Source organism: Xenopus laevis, chromosome 4S, assembly GCF_017654675.1.
Source record: "Xenopus laevis strain J_2021 chromosome 4S, Xenopus_laevis_v10.1, whole genome shotgun sequence".
Lineage (NCBI taxonomy): Eukaryota > Metazoa > Chordata > Amphibia > Anura > Pipidae > Xenopus > Xenopus laevis.
The window spans coordinates 67774471-67792325 of NC_054378.1; the positions used below are offsets into that span (position 1 = coordinate 67774471).

The 17855-nt window shown below is 35.9% G+C and overlaps 1 protein-coding gene across 13 annotated transcripts in view; it reads left to right on the forward strand.

Moving 5' to 3' along the window:
- Nucleotides 1-17855, forward strand: part of dab1.S (Dab, reelin signal transducer, homolog 1 S homeolog) — a 433928-nt gene that overhangs the window by 244719 nt on the left and 171354 nt on the right. For 12 of the 13 annotated variants that reach the window (XM_041561400.1, XM_041561404.1, XM_041561396.1 and 9 more), the window contains one exon: nt 13278-13328. The exons of the other annotated variant lie outside the window; for it this stretch is intronic. The gene's annotated coding sequence lies outside the window, so the exon portion shown is untranslated. The remainder of the gene's footprint in view (nt 1-13277; nt 13329-17855) is intronic. 13 annotated transcript variants of the gene reach the window in all.

Consider the following 17855-nt stretch of genomic DNA (forward strand, 5'->3'; position numbering starts at 1 on the left):
CTTGTTATTAACTACCCTCTTGGATCTTGTTCTGTACTGTGATATCGGTGTGTGACCCCGACTACACTTTCACCGTCTGAATGTGTACCGCATTGCCTGACTGTTACTGACACTGCCTGGCCTTTGACTACACTTCTTCTTTCCCGTTCTACTACTTCACGCTTGTTTCCCTAACTTGGTCAGAACTTTCTCCTTGGGCCTCTCACATTAAGACCTGGCAGCATCCGAGTAGCAGAGGGCTCCTCCCAAAGCCAAAGACGGCTGTTATAGGTAGAAAAATGAGCGGGTCTTTGGAGTTATTCAGATGCTGTACAGACCAGGGATGGTATCGGAACAAGTTATCTTTTCTAATAAAAGCCAAGAAGGTTCCTCTCTGCTATTCCATGGCAGGCAGGGATTTTGATAGGATTGGTTCTGGAAAGATATAGGCTCAAACCCCAAAAGACCTGCTGATGTTGAGAAAAATCCTCTATTACTGATCTGTGTTACCATGAAATTGTGCAAACATGTTATTATCATACTCAAACATGTTATTAACATACATCACTGAAATGACTGAATCATTTTCATGTGTGCTACATAGCCCTGCTTATATAGTCATTCTTACAACAGTCTAGTGGAATAAAACTCCCTTCAGTGATCTCTCTTTGCTGTCAAAGCTTCAACAGAAGACCCTATTTTGCAAAGTAAATTGCTCTTTAGAATTGTGTCTACAATTTAACTTGCATGAAAGAACTAATCTAATTAGCAGTTGAACTAGCAGACTTTACAAGAGGAGGAAATCTTAATTTTTCATCCACTGATTTTAAGTTTTCCTAATTTTGAAACTAATATTTTTTGTGGTCCCACCAATAAATAATGTATACTGCATTTCCATTTTTTTTTGTTTCCTGAAAAACATTCTATTGTATCTTAAAAACATTCATAGAAAAAGATAATCAGTATTACGCAGTGGTACAATACGCATGAGCGGACTTAAAGTGTAGAAATTACTGTATGTCCAGACTGTATGTATATCATTAAGTTAAAATGATCAAGTACAGGTAATGACATATTTAGAATTCAGACGTAAAGGAATACTATCATTGAAATTATAATTGGATGATTTGTAAAATTGGGTGATGTGTGTAACAAAAGGAGACAGGTTTCTCAGTTAATGTTGCTTTGGTAGGCAAGAAATAACCATTTTCTTTAAGCTATCAGTAAATATTTTTCCTGTTAACATATGTTTGTGTCCCCTACACAATGGCAACCCAGTATATCCCTGTACTTCTTCTCTCTGACCTGCCACATTTCAACTGTGAATTAACCCTTCTTCTTTAACCCTTATTTGTTTATCTCTGTGGTGTGTGCCGTCTCATCTGTACTACAACAACCCTTTTTGTATCATCAGATATTATGGCTGCAATATATGCAGCCTCAACTGTAGAATCTGGGTCAATGTGTGTAAGGGGTCTGTTGGCTTTATATTTGCTGATTAGAAATCCTGTTCTGTACTGATGAATCTAAGAAAGGCAACACTAGCCTGCAGGTGAATTCTGAGAAACACAAACCCTAGCAGTGTTACAAAATGCTTTGGGCTGTCCCTAGCTTACAGGGTTTTCACTGTTGTGCATCCTAAAGACAGAATAAAATGTTATGATCTCCATGTGGTAAATGTCATTCCGTTTGGATGGCAAATGTACTGTACAACTAACTAATAAAGGAAAGATTCGGAGGGAAATAAAATGCTTTATATTAAGAGCAATCTATACAGTCACTCTGGTTGGATTGTTGACTAGTGTTGACTATATATTTATTGATTATTCAGTGCCATCACGATGGCTTACCTCTTGTGACTTTTATGTTAAGGATATCTCAGACGGGCTAGGATTTTTTTTTTATAATATATGTAATCCCATATTCATATAAGGAAAAACTGAAGGAAAACTGAAGAGCAAGTGCATTGAAACTGAAGGCAGCAGGTCTGGGGTAGATGGAGACAAAAATACTAGATTTTTTGAAGGAGGATTATGACCAACAACTGGGCAGTCTCATGGTAGGCACAACATCTTAATACTTTTTCTCATGCTCAAAGTATGTATGTATATATATATATATATATATATATATATATATATATATATATATATATATATATATATATATATATATATATATATATATATATATACACACACACACATATATAAATGTATACAGTATATATGGGTGTCATATGTCTTTCCCAATCTTGGCTCCTTTAATAACATTATAATATTATTAATATTATATATTGTAATATAATATTGTTACTGGAAGCCATTCTCTTTGCTTGGGAATCACAGCCTTGAGTGCTTCCATCACCACCGGGATGACGTTGGCCTTCACTTTCTATATCCTCCATCTTGGGTGTGCTGTGCAGTATATACTATTCCTGTCTGAATACCCTGCCACTATGGGCCTAATTTTTTTTTGTGCGTGAGCATTAAATTTCTAAAACCACACCACACATGGTTTCTGCATCTGAATACCTTGGCTTGCTGCTGATCATTTTCTTTTCTTCAAGAAAGATTTTTTTAAAAAAAATAAAAAGATCTGCACCTAAAACATGCAGAGCTTTAATTATTTTTATTATAGGTTTTACGTACCAAATCCTAGAGCACTAATAAATGAGATCTTTTGTGTGTTGGATTGTCTGAGGCATCTATGCATCTTGGGTCCTGTCTAATACAGGAGATCCCTGCTTCAATAGTGCTGGTGCTGAGTGCTGTCCAGGCACTGGTTTGATTTCCCCATGTCAGCCACCACATCTGTTGATGGCATATACCATGCAGGATCTTATCATGGCTTACCTTCCTCTACTTGATCTTCCCTCCATGTTTGCTGCTGGTTCAGGCATTCCCTTAATAGCTCATCTCTGGGTACCATCTTACTGATGTACTCACAGCTGGAAGTATACCCTGGATGGCTATTTTATTGGCTTTTCTCGTTCTTTAGTATATCTCCTTAGTTTGGGAGCCTTTACTTTAGGGCTTCAGAAGGAGTCAAGCCATTGTATTTTAATAACTTTAATAAATCTTATCCTTAAGTTCCACCAGATAACTTATTTCTCTTGACGGTAGCTTCCAACCTCATTTTTGGAGGGGGGGGGCTGGGGGATGTTCTGTATTATATATGTGACTATTCAAAGCATTTATTAAGACTAGAGAGAAATCTATTGATCTGCAAGCATTTAAATACTATTTATATTTGGGTGAAGTGAACACGATCTGGGATTGCTCTGAGATCCTGAATAAAGACTTAACCACCAAAAAAATCAACCTTGTTAAGACTGCCTGCTAATGAATAAATAAGTGATCTAGAAAATCTATAGCACCTGTATTTATTGGATTGTTTTCCCTTCAATTCAATAGTTCATTTCAGATATCAGTTTTAATGATCCAATGTTAAGGCTGATTTAAGAACCAGGATGTACTATTTTTCGTGTAGCATTTTAATCACAATGCTAAAGGAGAAGATTATGTAAGAATTTACTTTCAAGTAAAAAAAAAAAAATCACTAGGCCTTTCATATAAGCACATATTGTAATTCTCCTTTTGGCTTCTTTGGAAACTCATTGAAATTCAGAATTGTTACTAACATCCCATCCTTAATTCAAGAAATAGTTTCCTTTCTTCAAGCCCAGAGGTCTTGGCAACACATGCTTTGTTCAATGATACTTTTAAGAAAAAAGCATGTTTTTTTTTTTTTGGTATAAATCCTATTGTTATTCAATTCAGCATTGACAATAAAACACATTAGATGGTTGATAGAAACTCTCTTTTGATCTTCACATCCTTCACATCCAGATGTGGCAGTTTAATAAAACTCTCAGGAGAATGGAAATAGGATCTGATGAAGGGCAACACTCTGTCCCCTGTGGCCAATGACACAGGGCATATTTCATGCATGAGATGAATCTAAAAAGTCTGTCTGCTATAGTCAGACATAACCAACCAAAGGGGACATCCAGGCATTACTATTTAAGCAGAAAAAGAAATGTTTAGAGCACAATTATCTTGTAAAAAGCTGAATTTAGGCATGCTTCAAAGCTAATGTCAAGTCATTTATTGTAGCAGATACTATTGCATAGCAACACTGAATCCACTGATCCATCACTGATGATTTCTGATTCATTTGACATAGTGGCATCACCACTGCCTCTCGTATGTGCAACAAGCATTGCTTTTAAACAGAGAACATTTGTATCCAAGTCTTCTATTTAAGAGAATATGACTGGATCACTGGGAATTTGAAAGCTACTAGGAGGCTTGACCCTTGTAGAATAGATGGTGAATCATCATTTCTACCTAAATACTTTCATGTCTTTGAAGGCCTCAGATACCACATCAACATTCTATTTCTGACTGTTAGAAGCTTTTCTCTCTAGCCATCTGCGGTTCCAAAAAATTAGATTCAGGCACAGCAAGGGGTATATGCTTGTTTACCTTCGGTATTAGAGTATTTTCTTCTTACATGTGTAAAGAAGCAAGAAGAGAAGTCATGAGTTTAAATCTAAAATTATTATTTGCCTGAATATTTGCACAGTAGATAATGAATCATAGTGAAAAAATGTAGGTATCCTATTATTTAATTTGAGCTGAGGCTAGTGTGCAAATCAGAATAATAGGGCACTTTCATGGTCAAGGGCAGATAAGATAATAGATAAATATGCATACTCTTAGGGGCAAATTTACTTATGGTCGAATATGGAGGGTAAATTAACCCTCGATATTCGACTGCCGAATTGAAATCCTTCGACTTCGAATATCGAATATCAAAAGAAAAATCGTTCGATCGAACGATTAAATCCTTCGAAACGTTCGATTCGAAGGATTTTAATCCATCGATCGAATGATTTTTCATCGACCAAAAAATACTTAGAAAGCCTATGGGGACCTTCCCCATAGGCTAACATTGACTTAGATAGGTTTTAGGTGGAAAACTAGGGGGTCGAAGTTTTTTTTTTTAAAGAGACAGTACTTCGACTATCGAATAGTCGAACGATTTTTAGTTTGAATCGTTCGAAGTCGAAGGTCGAAGTAGCCAATTCGATGGTCGAAGTAGCCAAAAAAACATTCGAAATTCAAAGTTTTTTTTATTCTATTCAAAGTAAATGGGCCCCCTAAGTATGTTCAATGGAATGTTTTGTGCAGACAATCAGCTATGCAGTCTTAGGCCCATGGCACACCAGGCCTTTTACTGTTGCAACTGCTTCTTTCTGGGCATACACTGTGCTTTAAGTCTTAATCTGTTTAAGTGAAAATAAAGACTTATCTCACATTCCCTCATGGTGTTATACTTGCAATAACCAAATATCTTTTGGGAAGTTTGTGTCTGTCCTTGTGGATAATATACTATTAAATGATAGAATGATAAGCTTGACAAATAGAGTCCAATTTTCACGCCATGGTTTCATGAAAATGAAATGTTGCAGTTGTTTTCCCTACTGAACAGAGTACAGACCATAAAACACTGAGCATTGTTTTGAAGGAACAAGGTGGAAAGGAAGAATGCTAACTCGACACTGATGCATTAGAAGTCAGCCATTCTCTTAAACAATGTAAATACTCCATTTGAGAAGCCTTTAAACCATTTCGTTCAGTTTCCCGTTTTCTAACCCTATTACATGTCATTTTCTTCAAAGTTTCTCTGAGTTTTAACAATAACCTTACACTGGTGTTTGCCTGAAACAAAATTGCATTTTTGTCAGTGTCTCAAGAATTTCATCTATAAATCTATTTTCCAATTTTGCTTTATATCAGCTAGATAGTTATTGTTCTTTCAGCAGTATCATTAGAAGAGGATCAGTAAGCCAAACTGCAGTAAATGGTTGTATCATGATATACATTGTCAGCTTTGTATTGCTTACCTTGCAGTCCAGCATTTATTAATGTTGCAGATATCACTAACATACTGATACTATCAGTTAGTTTTGCTCAAAAAAAGGGAAACGCTACATTGTAAATCAGTCTACTTTTTATATTAGATCCCATTCTATAAAGCTTTCATATTAATTAGACATTATACTGAGTTATTATGGATTTTGAAAAATAACTGCCTTGTATGGCTTTCTTTTTTTGCTGAGTAAAGCAAGGGTCTGAAAGATGCAAAGTTGAAAAGGTTATATGGTAGATCACTCAAGGATTCTACTATTTTTGTTCAATGGTGTTATCACTCAGGGTGCTGTTCCATTGTAGTCTGTTTTTTTACTATTCTAGATAGGGATGCACCGAATCCAGGATTAGGCAGCATTCAAACTATATTTAGCAGGATTTGGCTGAATCTAAGAGCCTGGCCGAACCGCATCCAAATTCTATCGAACTGAAAAAAAAATTGGACACGTGGACATTCAGGCTCGCCCCTTTACCTTCTGATTTATAGGTTGAATGGCTATCCCTAAGTAAAATCTTACACTGTATCATGTCAGCCAGTTACTCCATACATGCTGCTCAATGTTATTAGTCACCTAACCTAATTAGTCACCAGGGTTTGCCGGGTCATGATGGAAACCAAAACCCAGAAACTGATAACTAAGTTTGTATCCTTAATGCCATTGTAACTTAGATTAACCTATACGTCCTAGTTCTGAATGTAACTAATGGACTTTAGTATAAACAAGGTAATCAAATTTATAATACAACAATTAAGGCTAAAAACTGACAAATATTTTTCTTTTATGGTAGCCAATCTTTATCTTGACTTGAGTGGAATGTCTTGATCAAACATTATTCTCATATTGAAGTTGTTTATACAGTAGTCGTCCCTATAGAAGAATAGCAGTCACCTATTTACGGAATGCTGCATGATTAAATCAATATCTAGATCACATTTCAATGATTTTCAACAAAACGGTGTTTGTCAAGATATGTGCTAGATAGCTGGTAGGTAGCATTAGGGCATAGTTCATCAAGATAATAACAGAAAGAGAGAGCAGAGAAGTGTGGCTTGATTTCCATAGCAACTAACTCTGACATCCGGAAACCCCATATAGGCCAAGCATTTAAAATAGATGTACACTGTATTGAATGAGCATTTTCAATCAGTTCCTAAAATTCTATGAAGACAAAAATTAAAAGTATAATGCTATAGATGAAGTGACAGATCTTTTATTTTAATATGTAGCATCGTTTTTACTTTTTGTAGCATGTAAATTATCAATAGGGTTCTCCATGTAAGCTAATATTATTATAACATATTTAAATAGAAAATGCACACTATACAGTTATAAGTACTTTTTTCATACATTAGGGGGTTATTTATCAAAGTCCGAATTTATCTCAATATTTTCTGCTACAAACTCCGATTAAATCCGTTCGGTTTTTTTATGCTTATTTATTATAACATTTTCCCGAAAGTTTGCTTTGCGGGGAAAAATCAAATTTTTTACAAATTTTTGTGATTTTTTAACATCTGATTTTCATGAATTTCACGATTTTTTTTAAATTTTTACTCGAAAACTTCGGAGTTTTGCATGAAACCCAGCAAACATCAAAAAATCATTGGGACTTCTTCCATTGACTTATATGCAATCTCGACAAGTCTGAGATGCTGGATTTTCAGATTCAGACTTTTCCATCCTCAGGGTTTAATAAATTCCAAAAAATTCGTGATTTTTTTAAAAGTCTGATTTTGTAAAAATATTTAAAAAAAAATTTAGAGAGAGAGAGAGAGAGAGAGAGAGAGAGAGATGTACTTATATAATAAATACAGTGATAATGCTATCAACATGAACCCATGAATTAGTGCTATTTATTATCGAAAAAGGAAAGCACCATTTTGGCAGTTTATATAGTGAGGGTTGAAACACATATGCAATCCATCCCCCTTTTCTAAAGGATGATTTGTTACTCACAGCCCACAACATTAATAAGTAGGTCAAAGCTTAGATAAGATTAGAAAGAAATACAATAATTGGAGATCTTTAGATGTTATTAGAGCTTAGCCAAGACAAGGGTAATTAGGCAGGCCAAAGTCACAAGTCAGCACCTAAGCGTGTAGCTTTAATGTGGCACTCTAACATGCATGACTGTGGAGGGAAGTAATGAGATCAGTTTGTTAGAAGTACTTGAACAAATCTCTAAATTTAACTTTTCTTAATTTAACTTTTCTTAATTTTTTGAAGGGGTGTTACAAATGTATGAAGACAATATACAAGGCATTTATATTACCCCTCTGTTAAAGGGGTAGCTTGCTTTTTAATAAACAATTAGTATGATGTAGACAGTGAAGCAGTCTGAGACAGTCTACATTCACTCTTCATTTATTTTAGTAATTTTTTAATTATTTAGCTTTTTGTTCAGTAGCTCTCCATTTTGGAGTTTTGGCAGCCAACTGGTTCCTTGAGTTTCACAGGAAAAAACTACTGGAACATGAATAAAAGAGGGCCTGTTTGGCTGCTAGAGCCAGTAACCCTTATTTGAACAGCCGCAATAGGTAGAAGAGTAAAGCATATAATTACGACAACAACAAAAGAAGAAAATGAAAACCAATTGCAAAGTTGCTAAGAACTGTAAATTATATAACATACTAAAGATCAACTTAAAGGTGAACTATCTTTTTAAAATGTATGAACCTACTGTGAGTTTAAGAAGTCAAACTAAACACAGACTTTGTCTGCAGTTTCTATGTGCAAAAAAAAGCATTTAATAAGTGATCATCAGACAGAGTTCAATAAGTATTAACCAATAAATATGCTGCAGCATACCCAAGCCATAGTCAAACTCAGCACTGGAAGGCAGAACGACTACCCTGTGCTCTGTTACAACATTTACTTTGCCAGTCAGCGATCAGCTGACAGGAAATAATGGAGGTTCTCAACAGGACGAATTATGGGAGGGCATATTTCTTTATGAAAAGGCTATATTATCTGATATTTTTATACAGACTTGCAGTGTTCAAAAATTCACAAAAAGGAAGAGTCCAGATGAAAGTGCTCACTGCAGGCTGAAAGAGGCCCTGCTGCTTTGCCCTGAGACTTCAGCTAGGGGAGCGAAGGTTGAGCAGGCACTCAAAGGACCAATCATTCCAACAGGCATGTAAAATCAAGTTGATGTTTATTTTGTACAATAAAGTTAGCCATATGCATTTTGTGTTCACCAATACTCATGAGCCTATGAAGTACTGGTGAACATGAAATGCATAAGGCTACCTTTATTGTGCAAAATAAACATGGCCAGCTGGAATGTTTGGTCCTTTGAATGCCTGCTCAACTACCACATGGATAGACCTGCAATATTCCTCTGCAGTGCTTCCCTTTTAACATTTTATACTCATTAATGATGATAATTGAAAATTCTAATTACAATTCCTTAAAAGATTGCCCACGGTAAACACCATTTAGTCAAGCAGTTTGACAATATTTTCTGGGACTGAGTAAGGATACATCCCCTGGAGTAAACATGCAGTTAACATAGAAACTTCATTAATGTCTCCTCAATAAAAGGCAGAGATACTACCAATGGTGTCCCAATTCTATGGCTAGTCTATATTTTGATATCTTAGACCTTGCTTTCTTTTGGAACAGGATCATATTGCTTCTTTGCTTTTGCTTTTATAGTGTAAGTCCACACAGAAAATAAGAAAAAGTAAGGGGTTTTACACATAATTATAAATCCAATTTCTTTAAAGGAACAGTTCAGTATAAGTATAAAAACTGGGTAAATAGGCTGTACAAAATAAAAAATGTTTCTTAAATAGTTAGTTAGCTAAAAAATGTAATCTATAAAGGCTGGATTGACTGGGTTTCTAACATAATAGAACAGAACCCAACTTCTTGCTTTTCAGCCCTCTCACCCTGAGTTAGTCAGCGACTTCAGGGGGGTCACATGGGACATAGCTGTTCAATGAGGTTGCAATTGATCTTCTGCATGCAGGTCAGATTCAAAAGCAACAGTTATGCCTGATGTGGCTCTCCCTCAAGTCACTGATTGGTTACTGCCTGGTAACCAAGAGAACCAAGAGAGCTGCAAAGCAGGGAGTAGTGTTATGTCCTTTTATAGAGGTGGTATTATCAGGGCTGAGAAAAATTGTTATGGAACATTTACATTTCTTTGAAGGCACAGAGCATCTGGGGAAATGGAACAAAGGAAGTCAGAACTTGAGTAGGATAGCAATATGCTACACAGGGTGTCAGATGCATTACATGAATACCAACACAAATACAGTATATATTGTGTTGCTGATGTGCCATTGTGTTTTTCTAGGTCTAGGTTTTTCCTTCAAGTAGGGAATTATAAATAAAACATAGACTGCAGTCTATCATAAATACAAAATGTTAAATTTATAACAAGGAATATGAACCATGTCCACTCTCATAGCACTGATCATGAGACCTAGTCACTGCACTTGATACACTCAGCATAATCAGAAAGGTACAGGCCCATGTTCTGTCAGTTGTGGATTAGTCTAGCTGTTTTACTTTAAAATATACTGTGTATTTCCCTCTGTTATTCTCTGCCTCACTGATTTCAGTAGCTTACTTTTGCAGTTGTAACACACATTGTACATAAAGGCCAGGCTGATAGATGAAGAAAGGTCCCATTATACAGTTTATGCTGAAAGAAATTCCAAACAGACTGTTTTCTCACCAGTTAAATCCCATTTATGAATGCTTACAGTGACCAACAAAAATGCATAGGTACTAGTGATGTGCGGGTCAGGGTTTTCCTGATCCCCCCCCCGACCCTAACCCGCCCTGCTCCAGCCCACGCCTGCCGGCTGATGACATCACAATGACGTCACAAAAGGGGTGGGGCGAGCAGACATGAGACTATAAAACCCGAGGTTGGAAGCCGGCATTTGAAGGTGGCAGGCGGGGAGAGCAGGAGAAGAGTTCAACCCACACCTGCCCGCCACCTCTGAGGAGCAGTGCGAGGTCGACCCGAACCCGCCGACCTGCTGGTAAACCCGCAGGTCCCGTGGGTATCGGGTCGGCCTGCACATCACTAATAGGTACATGTAGTTCAATAAAGAGTTGGTATGCTTATGATTATGTAGTATATGAGATCATTCAGACAAGGGAAATTCATAATATTATGGAGTTGCATGTCGCTCCCATTGTTATAGTAAGGACGCTATCTCCATTTTGTAAATTAAAGGAGTGCTGTCACCCTAAAAAATTCCAAATCCTGTTTTATGATGTTAAGTCAAGCAAAATAAACTTCACTTACACTAAATAAATTATTTAAATCTTGTTTCTTTTAGTCTTGAAACTCACAATCACTTGAAACAGGCAGCAGCCATTTTGTGGACACAGTTATTAAGACAAGCTTTAGATCATGCCAAAATCTTGAAGTCTGGAAAAACCTGATGCCCATATGGGAGGGGCTATTGTGTCATTATAAACTCTCTGTAGTTAAGTAATTACTGAAGGCTTTATTTGTTATCTCTATAATAAAGCAGAGGGAGTGGGAATGGATATCCCAAACCTGACAGCAGAAAAACTGTTAGAAAATAACACAGCCAGTAAAGTACTGTATTTTCCATATTATGACTTGAACTAAAGCTCAAAACTGAAATTAGATCTATCCCTTATGAAAACAGCCATCTGGCAAAGGGAACATCTGACAAACATATAAATCTTCTTGCTCCATCACTACTAATCACTACTATCCCAATTCCAATTCGACAATAAAACAGTTAGTCAAAGGAATAATTCCAATTACAGTCCTCTGTTGCTGGAACACCTAGGACAATTCAGGAACTTAGAAGACAGCAAGAATGCTTAGATGTGCCACGACAAATTAAATGTTCTTGAAATGAATATACCTTTTGGAAAGCACATCTAGGGCCACAGTAATATTAAAACACCTTTTCTTGTGTATTTGTGATAAAAAGAAAACAGGTGTGGCATTGGAAGCCCTAGGGGCAGATTTATCAAGGGTCGAAGTGAATTAAAGGGAAATTTTCTAAATTCAAAGTAATTTTTTGAATACTTCAACCATCGAATAGGATACTACGACTTCGAATTTGATTCAAAGTAAAATAGTTTGAATATTCGACCATTCGATAATCAAAGTACTGTCTCTTTAAAAAAAACTTTGACTTCAATACTTTGCCAAATTAAACCTGCCGAAGTGCTATGTTAGCCTATGGGGACCTTCTACAGCAGTTTTCTAAGTTTTTTGAAGTCAAAGTAAAATAGTTCCATCATACATTAAAATCGTTCGATTCGTTCGATTTGAAGGATTTAATCGCTTAACTTCGACCGCAGGATACCCAAATTCAATGAAAAAAGTTCAAATTCGAAGTATTTTAATTCGATGGTTGAATTTCAAAGTACTTTTTACTTCAAAATTCGACCCTTGATAAATCTGCCCCCTAGTGTCACACTAAGGGGGTTATTTAATTAAAGTACGACTTTTAAAGGGGAAAACCACCAATTTTTCGTAGGAAAAAAACCCTCACATTTTTCATGATTTATTAAACCCTTATGGTGTTAAAGGTAGGAATAAAAAAGTACTTCAACTCAGACCTGCCGAGTCCATGGAGAAGTCAACGGCAGATGTCCCAAAGATATCCTGATTTGCTCTGGGTTTCCGAAAAAGTTGTGGTATTTGGGCATCAATCCAACAATTTTTTTCACCCATTGGAGTTTATGGGCAACTTTTTTTTTACAGCTAAACCTAGCAAAAAATTATCTTCACTATACCAGAGCTGACAGTATTATAATTAACGTGTTAATAATGGACCAGCGAATGCTTCAGTGCTGTAAACAAACCCCCAAAGATTTATAGAAACATGTACAGGATAGAAAAAAATTATATTGGTCATCTTGTTTTAAAATCCAAACCATAAAGTTGTAAACATCAGTACAATACTTGAAAATGTGTAGCAAACAGCCTACAGTGTCCCAGCAGGGAGGTACGATGTACTAGACAGCTGACCTCAGTAAGGGATTTTGATAAAGCGCCAACACTACAGGGATATGGGTTAAGGGCTAAATCCTAGGAATGCTTTACCTGCAGGTTTGCACATCAGCCCTTTTATTTATGCACACAGTATACACTTATCTTGTCTTACCAAACTGCTATGCAGTTCTATTAAACATTACAAAAGTTAACCAAACATACTCTATTAACATCTTAAAAAGCGCAATTGCGCATAAACTGTAAGGAGTTGAAGCACAAAGCCACTGACTAAAAACCACTGCTAAGTAATACTAGGATTAAATTATATTTGTTTATGTTCATTTCCGGTTTTGCTCTGCATCCTATTTTGACATTAATTATTCCTTTTTTTTTTTTTGATTCTAGATGTTAAAAACTGTGTTAATATGATGAAAAGAGAAAATCCTTTTCTTAGAGGTGAGTATGATCAACAAGCATTTCAAAGCAGCTACAGCTTCCCAACTAAAAGTCCCATCAACCCTTTCTCCTGGGTCCCTTTTCACCCCCTGTCATGGACCATGCCACTCTACCTGTCCCAGGCTCGATATTTTGGGCTACTGGAAATTCGGCTCTGCTAGTACAGAGAGCACTATTGCGCTCATTGCAATAGTGATGCAGCCTCCCTTTGACCCGATGCTGATATATTAAGCACGGTGCAGGAGAGGAGGGGCGGCATCAGAGCTGCTGCCTCAGGTAGCAGCAGCCCGGGATTGCCCCTGAGGCTTTAATCAATGTAGGAGGAAAGTACAGTTAAAGCACCCTCTTTCTTTTATTTTTGTTTATCTTCCCTGAGGAAGGCGGTAGATGCTGTTGAGAAAATAATTAATTCTTGATGTGCTCTGCAATAATAACAATAGTAATAATAATAGTGAAATAATTATATTTTTTAAAAGCAAATAAAAATATGTTATATATATGTTAATAATATGTTAAAATAAAACAGTGGAAAATAAATGTTATATTCAACATTTGAAGCCCCTTTATTATGGTGCTTTAAAAATAGCAACCATAAACATCACTTATGACCATCACAAATGGTGTATTGATCAAACTGTGTTTGACATTTTTGTAAAAAATGTACAAAACAGCAATCCTCTAGTGAAAATAATCCCTTTTTTACTGCTGGAATATATTGACTTGAATAAGTTACACTATAAATATAATAATGTAAAATGACTTCATAAAATACGGACAGCGTAAAAAAAAATTATGCTGCTTTATAAAATCACTATTTATTTTTGCTGCGCTTTCCGCATAAAATACTGTATGTTATACAGCATGATAAACAGGCCTCTGTATGTATACTGCATATTTTTGCATAGTTTTATTACTAGTTTAATAAATGGTAAAAAAAAGTTACAAAAATATTTCTGTACAAAAAGTCTGTACAACAATATAATGAAAATTCAGTTGCACTGAATGCTAACAGTACATTACTATTTAGCGTTTGGTTTTGTGGGAAGGGGTGAACAAAAAACTAAATGAAATGTGCATTCATTCGACCTTTACACAATGGAAGGACAAAAGTAATTGGAAAAAGTAATGAAAAATAATGACAAAGGTCGTTCAAGGGAATTTCATATTACTTTCCTGTTTAAGATTATTGCTGGCATTATTCACTGAATTGTAGGAAGTTTGTCCCATCCTTAATAATAGTCCTTTTCAACAAACAAACGGAAAAAAGCATTGGGAAGAAAAGCACATTATAGTGCAAATAAAATGGTAAAATATTAAAACCCTGGTAAACCACATTTTAGTTTTTTTTATTAAAAATATCAAGGTTATTTACAGTTACTGCATGCTGCATGTTTGAAGAATATGGATTCTGTTCTGCCAAATCAAATATGTCAAATATTTTTAATAATTTCTAAAACTCGGGTATGTAGTGTAGGTAGATTTGGTGATCTTACAACTTCAGCAGAGCACATGAATATACAGTACATGAATACCAAACGAAGGCTTCTCTATATTATGTATGCAGTAACACAAGGAGAAAAGAAGTTGGGCTAATATTATAAAAGTCTCAAAGATTACACAGTGCCTACCAACCAATATTAAGCAATCAGTAGGTAGCATTTTTTGACCACCTATTTGAAAGCCAACAGACTGGTGTCTATGAATTATTAGAACTGGTGCAAAGGCTGTATTTCATATTAAATCCTTTTGAAAATTAATGCTACAGAGTTGATTTATCAAGATTTGAAACAAAAACTCACAAGTTTGAATTATATTTTCAAAAACGTAAATGTCAGTGTATAGTAACCAAAAAACTCGAATGTAAAAAATCAACATCTTAAAGCTGTGGAGTTCATGTAGAAGTCAATGTGAGTAGCCCCAGGCAAAATTCAAGCCATTTTTTATATTTGACCAATTTAAAAAATCCACATGATTCGAATAGTTGTACGATTTTGGCAAAATTTTTGGTCTCACCGTTTTTTTTCCCTAGGTACAGAGACCAATCTTTTGAAGGAAATAGTTGCATGTTACTGTAGCCTAAACGGATACTGTCATGGGAAAAAAATTTTTTCAAAATAAATCCGTTATTAATGCTGCTCCAGCAGAATTCTGCACTGGAATCTGTTTCTCAAAAGAGCAAACAGTTTATTTTATATTCAATTTTGAAATATGACATGGGGCTAGACATATTGTCAATTTCCCAGCTGCCCCAAGTCATGTGACTTGTGCCTGCACTTTAGGAGAGAAATGCTTTCTGGCAGGCTGCTGTTTTTCATTATCACCTTGACCTGAATCGTCTTTCACGCCTCGTTCAAACCAGTGGTCTTCTTTATCCAAGATTTGGATCTTGCTATCTTCAAAGGAGTGTCTTTTAAGTGTAGAAAGACAGCTGAGTCTTGCCCTGTAGAGTTTGCCCTCCTATGCTGAGCCAATCGCCTGGTGAGCAGTTGTTTTGTCTCCTCAATGTATAGATCTGTGCACTCCTCACTACACTGGATTCTGTATACTGGAGACACATAGGGGTCCGTTTACTAAAGTGCGTTAAAAATATTCGCACAATTTATAGACAGAATTTTCGCCAAATATGCTATCGCCAGTTTACTAACCTGCTGTAAATATAAATTTGCGAAATTTTCTTGCGCAAGAATAATTGTTCGCCAGTTATCGCATTCGCTGAAAATAACGCTACGTACACATTAACGCTTGGTTTACTTAACAGCGAAATGTGCTATAGACAAAATTAACGCCAGAATGTTCGCAAACATTTACCGCCACCTATGTAGTGGCGTAAAAGTATTTTTTTCGCCAGAAAATTCTCAAGGGGCAGGAAATATCCCATAATGGGTTTTTTTTACCCATAATTCTTTGCTAACAGGAGACAGATCTGTAGCTTTTGCTGACGGATGTTTTGGCTTCTGCTTCTATCTGTTGCAACAGCAGCAATTTCAGCTCAGAGGTGTATTATTGGCAGCGGGCATCAAAGTCCAAGGATTCGTCAACCTCTACGCTTTTTTGGTTTCATTGTGATTGGCTACATTAAACTGTGCATTTCTATGAAGCAAAGAGATTGACTGGTATCATTTCTTGTTCCTATGATTCTATTGGCAGAAGGGTTTATATGATGCTGACATGTTTGATTGGTGTTACTCTGCTAATGTTGTTGGATGGTATAATCATCAGTCAATAAAGTTTATAAGTTTTGAAGATGCATTTCTGGCCATAAATGTCACATTAAAAATTTGCCATAATAACCGCCATAAAACAAGACTATTTTATAGCATAAATATTCGCAAAAACCTAATTTTTCGCCAGAAAATTCGCAACTCGCTAAAATTACCGCTAACGTAAGCTGGTTCCTTAACGTAGTTACCGCAAGTGATCGCAATGACTTCTGAGCGTATCGCTGTTTAGTAAACTTAGTCGCTGCAAATATTCTGGCGTAAAAATATTCTCAGCGATAACATGCGGAAACTTAAAGTCAGATTTACCGCACTTTAGTAAACGGACCCCATAGTAGGTGAAACAGTCATCCCATATGTAGCTGGAGTGTCAGTGGAGCTGGAGTGGAATTAACACCTCTGTAAATTTCATATATCACCTCTTTGAAGAGTTACAATCTGCCATTGTGATTGGATTAGTGGAAGAGTTTATATCCCGAAAACTTCCCACACCAGTTGAACTGCTTGGATGAGTAGCGAAACGTCTTCTATTATACATAATATTAGGGTTATTATTTTTAGTATGTTGGATATGTTGTCATTTATATTTGTATTCACACTTTGCACGTGTCTATCATGCATTACTCATATAGTGGAAATAATATTGTGGAAATAAATATTATATCTGTTCATCTATAACTGCACACAATTTCTGAGAATAGATAAATACGATCGCTTTACAACTGTCAACTACATTCAGTAATTTGTGAAAACAATTATCTGTTTTGAATCTAAACATTGACAATGTCTACTCTTGTTCTCCAATAACAGCAATTGTTACCGTATTTAAAAGGAATATTAATTTTCTTTGATGACTGTCCCCAGCCAATGCCTTGTATCAATAAAAGCTGCAGTTTCAGAACAAACTGAGACAGGTCAGCATAAAGACTAAAGAGTCTGGCTGCTAAGCACTTAATCAGGCTAAAGCACTAATTTATTTCTTTAAGACATAACATAAGTCAAAATGAGGTCAGCTATTGCTAATAACTGTTAGGCAAAAAACATCAGGGATCACAAGAATAGAGGTCAACAGGATGTTGTAATTTACTTAATGCCTTTTATATAAAAAATTGCACTTGCTCTCCTCTTTTATCTCAAAAAGCACCCCAGAGACATACAGAACCATAAAGCTTAGAGTGATGCAGGTGCAGTTCTAATATTTCCTGAAAATGTCTTAAAAGAATTATGCTTCTAATAATGGTGAATCCAGCAGGAGTAGAGAGATAGATGGCAGAAGCCATTCCAAGTTGCTCCTATTAGCTTTTACTTT